The sequence below is a fragment of the Mus pahari genome, chromosome 19 (genome assembly GCF_900095145.1).
Source record: "Mus pahari chromosome 19, PAHARI_EIJ_v1.1, whole genome shotgun sequence".
In the NCBI taxonomy this organism is placed as follows: domain Eukaryota; kingdom Metazoa; phylum Chordata; class Mammalia; order Rodentia; family Muridae; genus Mus; species Mus pahari.
Window position 1 is genome coordinate 77,530,629 of NC_034608.1, and position 11,014 is coordinate 77,541,642.

An 11,014-nucleotide genomic window follows, 5' to 3' on the forward strand; every position below is an offset into this window, starting at 1 on the left:
AGGAACAAAATACCCATGAAAGGATATAGGTACAGAGACAAAATTTAGAGCTAAGATGAAAGGATGGACTATCCAGAGACTACCCCATCTGGGGATCCATCCCATCATCAGCCACCAAACCAGGTATTAATGCACATGCCAGCAAGGTTCTGCTGAAGGGACCCTGATATAGTGGCCTCTTGTGAGGCTATGCCAGTGCCTGGCAAACACAGAAGTGCATGCTCACAGTCAGCTATTGAATGCAGCACAGGGCCCCATTGGAGGAGCTAGAGAAAGTACCCAAGGAGCTGAAGGGATCTGCAACCCTGTAGGTGGAACAACAATATGAACAAACCAGTACCCCTTGAGCTCGTGTCTCTAGTTGCCTATGTACCAGAAGAAGGCCCATTCGGCCATCATTGGAAAGAGAGGCCCTTTGGTCTTACAAACTTTATATGACCCAGCACAGGGGAAGGCCAGGTCCAAGAAGTGGGAGTGGGTGGGTAGGGGAACAGGGGCAGGGGGAGGGTATAGAGAGCTTTTGGGATAGCATTTGAAATGTAAATAAAGAAAATATCAAATAAAAGAAAAACTTAAAAAAAAAAAAAAGAAGTGATGAGATCCTGAAGTTGCATCTAACACAGTTGAGATTTTTACTCTCAAGCAGCCTCAAAGAACTGCCCTGTATAATGTGTTAGGGCATCAAAAATTTTCTTTAGTCAGAAGTGAACATTATATATATATTTGGGGTTTTCGAGACAGTGTTTCTCTGTATAGCCCTGTCTGTCTTGGAACTCACTTTGTAGACTAGGCTGGCCTCAAACTCAGAAATCTGTTTGCCTCTGCCTCCGAGTGCTGGGATTAAAGGTGTGTGCCACCACACCTGGCAAGATATAAAATTATTCAACCTCTGGCATTTTCCAGCTTATAAGATACTGAGAAATAAATTGATATAGTATCCATAGCTACTAAATATATAAAGGCAGGGTTCGTTGAAAGATAAGATGTACAAATAAGGCTTATAAGTGTGAAACTTTTGTCTGTTCACATAAGAGATTATAAAGTTTGACCGCCCTAGATTCCTTTGAAATCAGTTTAGTTATTTTTAAAGATTTAAGGTAATGGTTGCAGATGATGTTGACAACATTAGTAGAAGTTTGTGAATCCCTGTTTCAATGTTCAAATTCTGGAGTATACTTTATATTCACTAAGTAACTTTTCTGTCACTGCTGACCATAAACATAGGCTTGGGATGGCAAGAGGTCACAGTTCTAAAGGCTTTTGCCGCCAAACCTGATGTTTAATCACTGATATCCACATTGTAAAAGGAATTACTCCTGCAAGTTTTACTTTGACATACACACACACGCGCGCGCACACACACACACACACACACGCACACACACACACACACACACACACACACACACACACACACACACACACACACACACACACACACACACACACACACACACACACACACACACCACACTAATAACTATAATTAATAATTAAAATAAAATATGGGTAGTCTGATTTTTTTCCCCTATCAGTTTTCACATTCTCTTTTAGGTGATATGAGAGACAATCTATTTACTATTCTTCTGATACATTTTGCATATGAAGTAGTGACATGTGTGAAACAGAAATCTCCTTAGTTACTGGAAAGCATTATTTCAATTACTTTGCATAGTTTTTTATGGTTTATGTTAGAAATGAGAAGTAATGTTTAGAAGAGGACCAATAAATTGTCTGTTCCGTCAAAGCTTAAAAAGCAGAAGATCACAATGGAGGACTACTCAGCTATTAAAAACAGTGAATTTATGAAATTCTTAGGCAAATGGATGGAACTGGAGGATATCATCCTGAGTGAGGTAACCCAATCACAAAAGAACACACATGTTATGCACTCACTGATAAGTGGATATTAGCCCAGAAACTTAGAATACCCAAGATACAATTTGCAAAACACATGAAACTCTCTTGAGAAGGAATACTAAACTGTGGATACTTTGTTCCTTCTTAGAATGGGAAACGAAATTCCCATGGAAGGAGATACAGAAACAAATTTTGGAGCAGAGCCTGAAGGAATGACCATCCAGAGACTGTCCCACTTTGTGATCCACCCCATAAACAACCACCAAAACCAGTCACTAGCCAGATGCCAAAAAGAGCCTGCTGACACAACCCTGATATAACTGTCTCCTGCGAGGATATAACTGTCTCCTGCGAGGCTGTATTTGCCAGTGTCTGGCAAATACAGAAGTAGATGATTACAGTCATCCATTGAACAGAGCACAAGGTCCCCAATGATTGAGCCAGAGAAATACCCAGGGAGCTGAAGGGGATTGAAGCCCCATATGAACTAAACAGTACTCCCAGAGCACCTTGGAACTATACCACCAATCAAAGAAAACACATGGAACTTGTGGCTCTAGCTATATATGTAGCAGAGGATGGCCTAGTTGGTCAGCAATGGGAGGAGAGGCCCTTGGTCCTGTGAAGGTTCTATGCCCTAGTATAGGGGAATGCCAGGGCCAGGAATGGGAGTGGGTGGGTTGGGAAGCTGGGGACAGAGGAAGGGATAGCGGATTTTTGGAGGGAAAACTAGGAAAGGCGATAACATTTGAAATGTAAATAAAGAAAATATGTAATAAAAATTTATGTATGTAAATCCAAAAAAAAGAGTAAATTTAGTATTCCACCCCCCCCCCCCAAAAAAGCAGAAGATCTGAGACCATGTGCTGCCTATTCTTTTACTGCCTATCTGTTTCTGGGTTATCACCTCAAATCAGTAGAGGTCTGAAGAACTCCAAATATTAAATCTGTATTTCATTCTTCATGCAAAAATGTTTCAATAGCTTTCAAATGTAGTCATATTCAAGTGTTCCTGAAACTGAAGGAAGTTGGTTATGTCTCCTTCTCATCCCGATAATATTATTTTCTTACCTTGGATTTGGCTTCATCTAATACATGGTTTAATCGGGGAGGATGATACATGATTAGTATAGAGACACATAAGGAAGCTAATGCTTGCTTTAATAAAGAAGGATGTTGCCTATGGTTCGTATATAAACACATTAAAAACCTCGATCAGAGAGCAAAGGTTGGAACTTATGTGCAACGTTACTTCTGATTCCACTTCTAGAAATGTTTACACCTTTTAATGTCTGAACACCTTTTAATTTGTTACCTTCGACTAAATAATCACAAATACAGTTTCTAGTTGTTGACAATTTCCTTCATATTAAGACAAAGTCAGAAAACAGGGAAAACATTCTATTTGAAATATTAAGTACAGAAACAAAAAAATTTTTGTCACATATAAATGATATGACAGAATCTAAGAAAAAGTGTAGTCCCATTCTAATCCTGACATATTTAACCACTATATTTTTACTCCTACTTGATATATAAAGCACATTGCATAAGACTTTGCTGTCATCTTTTAGTAAATTCTCCTTTATGAAGTCAACAAGTAGATATTAAATTATGTTTTTCTCTCAACTTAACCAATAGCTCTCAGTGTTTGTTTGTTTCTTATTTTATTTCAGAACCATGTACTAGTTTGATTGGAGCTTTCATGGAGTCAGTAACTTGGATGGAGACAAAGACAAGCAGGGAATAAGCAAAATTATGAGTGTGGTGGTTTGAATAAGCTTGGCCAAGAGAGTGGCACTACTAAGTGTTGCCTTGTTGGAGTGTCACTGTAGGGGTGGGATTTGAAAGCATCAATCCTGGAAGTTAGGCTTCTCCTAGTGGCCTTCAGATCAAGATGTCAAACTCTCAGCTCCTTTTGCACTATACTTGCCTGGATAGTGCCATGCTCCTGCCTTGGTGATAATGGACTGAACCTCTGAACCTGTAAGCTGGCCCCAATTAAATTTTGTCCTTATAGGAGTTGCCTTGGTCATGGTGTCTTTTACACCAATGGAAACACTAGCTAAGATAGTGAAGAAAAATAAATAAATGAAGTAAGTATGTTTTCCAAGATCTATGATTTCTCTTGATCGTAACAGCCCAACCACTCTGGAGAGTCTTGCAGTGTGGAAAACAGTACAAAGTGGTCCTACCAGAAGAGAGAAAGCCTAATTACTTTTCTATAAGATGCTTGTCCGTCAGCCCTGCCCCTAGGGATATTATCTACCTACTTGACCTGTGTGATGTCTATAGTCAGGACAAAAAGGAAAGGAGCAGGATGGGGGAGAAAGAGAGAAGAGAAGAAGAGGAAAGGATTGACAGTGCACTTGCGCAGATTTGGTTGTGCACTAATGTCATGGCTGGTACAAGAACATGGTAAGCAAGGCTTCTGAAACCTGAAAGCAGATGTAGGTAGATTACACAGAGGGTTAGAGGGGGATTAGGTGGGAAGTACAGGGGAGACAGCAGAAAGTAAGGGGGTGAATATATGAGAATCAGGTATGATAATATATGGGCCTGGGAATGCAATCATCAACCTCATTGTATTATGTGCTAATTAAAAATTTAATGAGAAATGTGCTAACCCAAGTGGAAGTAGAAAAAATGTTTATGAAAAATTAAAAATAACAACAGTCTTGTTTTATTCAGGCTACTGACAATATCATATACACAGCAGATCAGAAAAGAAATTTTGCCTGAACTTGCCTTATGTGTCTAACTTACAATAACATAGCTGGAGACATCTACCACCACCCCAGTGATTCTGGTTAGGGCAGTGTCCATGTACACAAGACTCAACAAAGTTATATATCCTTTCAACCCATTAACCTCAACTTTTGCAAAATTAGTATATAAACTTTAGCCATGGTTAGTTAAATCCTCAGCTCCTTACCTTGAAGATTTGGGATACTTCTTTGACAGTTACTCAATATACACATTGCAAATTGGAAAATCATTGAATACAAATGCTTTTTTTTTTTCTTTTTTTCTTTTTTTCTTAGATATTTTCTTCATTTACATTTCACATGTTCTCCCCAAATCACCTTATAACCTCCTGCCGCCCTGTTCCCCAACCCACCCACTCCCGCTTCCTGGCCCTGGCATTCTCCTGTACTGGGGCATATGATCTTCGGAAGACCAAGGGGCCTCTCTTCCCATTGATGGCTGACTAGGCCATCCTCTGCTACATATGCAGCTAGAGACATGAGCTCTGGGGGTACTGGTTAGTTCATATTGTTGTTCCACCTATAGGGTTGCAGAATCCTTTAGCTCTTTGGGTACTTTAGCTCCTTCATTAGGGGCCCTGTATTCCATCCAATAGATGACTATGAGCATCCACTTCTGTATTTGCCAGGCACTGGCATAGCCTCATGAGAGACAGCTATGTCAGGGTCCTGTCAGCAAAATCTTTCTGGCATATGCAATAGTGTCTGGGTTTGGTGGTTGTATATGGGATGTATCCACAGGTGGGGCAGTCTTTGGATGGTCTTTTCTTCTGTCTCAGCTCTGAACTTTGTCTCTGTAACTCCTCCCATGGGTATTTTCATTCCCATTCTTAGATGGAGCAAAGTATCCACACTTTGGTCTTCCTTCTTCTTGTGTTTCATGTGTTTTTCAAATTGTATCTTGGATATTCTAAGTTTCTTGGCTAATATCCACTTAGTGAGTGCATATCATGTGTTTTCTTTTGTGATTGGGGTACCTCACTCAGGTTGATATTCTCCAGATGCATTCATTTGCCTAAGAATTTCATGAATTCATTGTTTTTAATTGCCGAGTAGTACTCCATTATGTAAATGTACTACATTTTCTGTCTCCATTCCTCTGTTAAGAGACACATGCTCCATTATGTTCATAGCAACCTTATTTATAATAGCCAGAAGCTGGAAAGAACCCAGATGTCACTCACCAACTTATAACGCTTATCAAATAAATATATATGCACAACCTCTGAGAGAATTGAAACTGTGTCACAGAGTATTTGTTTTAATTTGTTTTCAGTAAAATAGAGGTAAATCCTGTGAAGATTCTATGTCTATTGTTGGCATTGCTCATTATCTGGTGGAAAGAGCATCTTGGAAAACTTACATGGGGTTCTCTGTTACTAAGTATAAATCTGAGGTATATTCTCATGATTATATTACACCAGGAGATAATTAGAATGTCTCTAAGGTTTTTTCTTTTCTATACAAATATATCCTGAATTCAAAAAACAAAACAAAAAACAAAAAAACATACAACAGAAACCCCCAAGCCCTTCATATGTCTGTGGAGGGTACAGAAATCTCCTGTAAATGAGCAGGATAGACAGACAACCTTACTTCAGGACAACAGGGATAAGCCAGTTGAGGGAAACCATCAGTGACTAATTTCTGTCCCCAACGCTGAAGATAGGAGGATAGTTTTCAAATGCTATCTGTCTTCAAAAATACATAGCAGAGAAATAAGAACCTGATAGTTGTGGTTGAATAACAATTACTACAATACAAGAAGAAAGGTAATAATGTAATTTCAACCATTTTCCTATAAACTGTTTTCTTAAAACCTTTAACCTGTAGTGAGATGCCTTATAAAATATAAGTAATCCAGTATCCTGCCATGGGAAGTAATAACCTATACAATACTGATCAAGAAATTTGTTCAAGTGCTATTGTTTCCGTCACATCTGAACATTCTAAGAGATCCAATAACCCTTCAGAGTTCTACTTGGGAAATGCTCTTGAGCCCAGAATTATTTAGAGAAGGGTTAGTTTTCCTCTAAAAGACAATACTGAAATTAGTAATCCAGTTTACAAAGGTATCTCAACAAAAATGGGGCTGGGAAATCCAAAACAAACCAACAAAACACAGGTTAGAAAAGTGAGAACAGAGGGCCCGAAAGGCAGCCTAAGACATCCATTCTGTTAGGATAACTTTACTATATAATTCTGACCATTAAGTTGAGTTCATATGCTATTGAATATCAACTAATCATGTCTGAATTCTAAGTTTCTATTAAACACAGTTTTAACTAGGTATTGGGTAGTTTGGGAATACAATTGGGACAGTCTAATGCATGTGTGTTTGAGGGCATCTATGTATGTTTTTCAGATGAATACACACACACACACACACACACACATACGCATGCCTGGAGAGGTGGCTCAGTAGTTAAAAGAACTGACTGCTCTTGCAGAGGTTCTGAGTTCAACTCCCAGCAACCACATGGTAGCTCACATCCATTTGTAATGGGATCCAATGCCAGCTTCTGGTGTGTCTGAAGACAACTCCAGAGTAGTCATATAAATAAAATTAAATCTTTAAAACAAATAGGTGCTATATTTGGGTCATGACATTAAGAAGATGTGAGGTAAGACAGGAGATTAAGAGTATGTTCTCAAAGATGTTTGTACAAGATTGGCTGTAAGAAAGCCAGAGAAAGTGATGAAAGTAAGTAATGAGATGAGAAGAATGAATTTATAAACAACTTCACTTAGGGGCAAGAGGAAGCCACTGAAATCAGACTTCACAGCAAATTTTACACAGCTGGCCCATAAACTGAGTGCAGCTGAAGTATTACTAGTGTCAGTTGTCCAGGAAAACAAAAAAGTTGAATGCTACCACTCAGGGGATTTGGCATTGGAGGGGACTAGGTGTAGCATTATGGAGCCTAACTCAAGACTATAGCAATTTCAAGAGCTATTATTGTAAAGCAAAAGATTAATGGCACTGAGGATGGATTGCTTTTTCATTTCAGTCTCTTATCCATATTAAACACATTTTTCTGCATTGTATAAGATAAAGGTTCACAATTTTGTTTTTGCTTGTGGAGTTTTCCAAGAAACATTTGTTAAAGACTTCAATTCTCTTTTTAATTACCTTGGCAGCATTGTTAAATTTCAATTGGCTATGTAAGTGCAGGTCCATTTTTTTTCTAACCTCTTTATTTTGTTCTATTGATCTGTTTGTCTACACTTTCATCAATAGCACATTGTCTTAATTGTTGTAGAGGTATGGTGAATCTTGAAATCACATACTGGAAGTACGCCAGCATCACTCCTCATTGTCACAGTTGTAGGGCTATTTCAGGATCTTCATCATTTTATCAGTTTGAACAAAAGTTTGTTTCTTTCTACAAAATAAAAGTATGCTAGGATTTTGCATAGAAACTCATGCACTCTGTAATGAGCTCTATAATTATTAACTCAGTAACATTTAGTTTTCTGGTTCATAGGCTTCACTATCTCCCAGTTTGTTTAGTTTTTCTTTATCTTAGTAGTATACTCAATTTCCTTACAGTGTTGTAACTTTTCTCTTGGTTTTGTTTGTATTTTGCTTCTTGGATGCTATAAAGATACTACTTTTATTAATTTAATTGTATAAATTTTTGTGATGTCACTAGAAGCACAATTTATTTTCCAATTTAATGTGAAATCTGAAAGCCTCGTTAAAATCAAATATTAGTTTAAATAATTATTTCTCACTTTAAGAGTATATGTGTGTAAATTTATTGATTTTGGATGAAAAGTATTTCCTGCTTCTTTACAAACTTTGTTTTCAAAAGTAATTATAATGAAGATTACTGTGTGCCAAACCATGATATTACTGTATGTTACTTTTATGCACATTTCTTCTTTCAGTAATGTATCTAATACTGAATTCTTTCTGAGGTAAAGATAAGAAAGTCCCTACAAGCACCATGACTGATATGTCACCACAGACATTCTGTATGTGCTCATCTCCCTGTGATTCCTAGAAATTAGGATTCACATTTTCCTAGTCACCCTCTGTAGACACTTGAGTAAATACACCATAACTGAGCAGTATTTTATGTTATAGCTTCTTCTAGGCTCTACTTACTCTAGTTATATATTTTGAATATTTACCTATGTGGGGTTTTTTTTTTTGATTTAAAAAAAACTCATGCATTAATATTGTTATAAGAAAGACAAAACTACTCATCTGCTACATATGTGCAGGGGACCTAGGACCAGACCATGCTGTCTCTTCAGTTGATATTCAGTTTATGAGAGTCTTCAGGGGTTCAGGTGAGTTGACTCTGTAGATATTTCTGTGGATTCCCTGTCTGCTTCAGGTCCCTCAATCCTTCCAACAACTCCTTAAGACTTCCTGAGCTCCATCTAATGTTCTAATGTTTGGCTGTGAATCTTTTCTTCTTTTCCCATTGGCTGCTGGGTGGACCCTTTAGATTCCTGTCATATGTGTCCTTACCTCACCTAGGATATGTTCTAGTTCTATCCATTTGTCTGCAAAATTCATGATGTTCTTGTTTTTTTTTTTTTTTTTTAAAAAAAAACAACAAAAAACAACATTTTCTTTATCCATTCTTCATTGGAGAGACACCTAGGTTGTATCCAGTTTCTCATTATTACTCTTAAAGCTGTTATGAACATAAGTGAGCAAGTATTCTTGTGGAATGGTGGAGCATTTCTTGAGTATATGCCCAGGGGTGGTTTAGCTGATTCGTCAGGTAGAACTATTCTGGGGAGGTGGTATGAAACGTGTCAGCTTTGAGCTAGACTGCAGCAGAGCCTCTGTAAGGAAGGTGGGAGCCTGACAGCTTCAGTAAAGGCCAGTAAAGGCCTCAGTACAGGGGAACACCAGGGCTAGGAGGCAGGCGTGGGTAGGTTGGTAAGTAGAGGGAGGGAGGAAGGGAGGAGGGGGGGTTTCAGAGGAGAATATATATATCCAGTAGCGGTGACAGCGACACTGAGTCATGAGCATGAGTGGTGACAGCAGCGAGCCTAGCATTTGCTTCCGGAAGTGGAAGTGCTCACAGGGAAATCTTCACGGTCTACACCTGCAAGGTCTTGCTCCAAGGAAGATTCAAGGTGTTTTAGATCAAAGTCAAGGTCCAGATCTGAATCTAGCTCTAGATCCAAAAGAAGTTCTAGAAGGCATTATACAAGGTCACGCTCACAATCTAGCTAGTGCGTAGAAGATCCCAGAGCAGGTCTTACAGCCAAGATTATCACAGGTGCCAAAGCCACATCATTCTCCCATGTCTACTGGAAGGCGTCATGTTGGGAACTGGGCAAATCCTGACTCCAACTATTGTCTTGGAGTATTTGGGTTGAGCTTATACACCACAGAAAGATATCTAAGAGAAGTGTTCTCTAAATATAACTGCATTGCTGATGTGTCTTTTGTATATTACCAGCAGTCTAGATGTTCAAAAGAATTTGCCTTTGTAACTTTGAAAATGTAGATGATGCCAAGGAGGCTAAAGAATGTGCCAATAGAATGGAGCTTGATGGGAGACAAATTAGGGTCGATTTCTCTATAACAAAAAGGCCCCCAACACCAAAACCAGGAATTTATACGGGGAGACCCTCTTATGACAGTTCACGGCACTGAGACTATTATGAGAGGATGTGATAGGGGATACGATGACTGGGACTGTTACAGCAGATCATACAGCAGAGGAGGGGGTAGAAGAGGAGGTGGATGGAGAGCAGCTCAAGGCAGGGGTCAGATTTACACAAGATGGTCATCTTCTCCATACTACAGTCGTGGAGGACACAGGTCACTTTCTCGATCATGATCCTACTCACCTCATCGCTATTAAAGAATGAAGTTGAAGACATTCTAAAACCTGCCATAGAGCTGGGATATTGTTTGTGGACAATATTTTCTATTGTCTTCTGTTTAAAAAGTGAACAGTGCTTGGTGAAGTTAGGTGACCTACATCTTTTTCTTTCTTTCTTTCTTTCTTTCTTTCTTTCTTTCTTTCTTTCTTTCTTTCTTTCTTTCTTTCTTTCTTTCTTTCTCTTTCTTTCTTTTCTTTTCTTTTCTTTTCTTTTCTTTCTTTCTTTTTTTTTGGTTTTTCAAGACAGGGATTCTCTGTACAGCCCTGGCTGTCCTGGAACTCACTTTGTAGACCATGCTGGCCTCGAACTCAGAAATCTTCCTGCCTCTGCCTCCTGAGTGCTGGGATTAAAGGCGTGCACCACCATGCCTGGCATGACTTACATATTTTATGTTGACTTTTGGTGTTGAAATGCTGTTCTCATTCTGCATTTGTGTAGTTCGGTGCTTTGTTCAATTAAGTGTTTTCAGAAAATTAAGTTTTGTGTGTATTTTTTTACATTCCAAATTTTGATTGCTGAGA

The 11,014-nt window shown here is 38.6% G+C and overlaps 1 pseudogene; it reads left to right on the top strand.

Moving 5' to 3' along the window:
• The window catches only part of LOC110336271, a 52,675-nt pseudogene extending 42,204 nt beyond the window's left edge, over positions 1–10,471 (top strand).
• Positions 10,472–11,014: the final 543 nt, after the last annotated feature.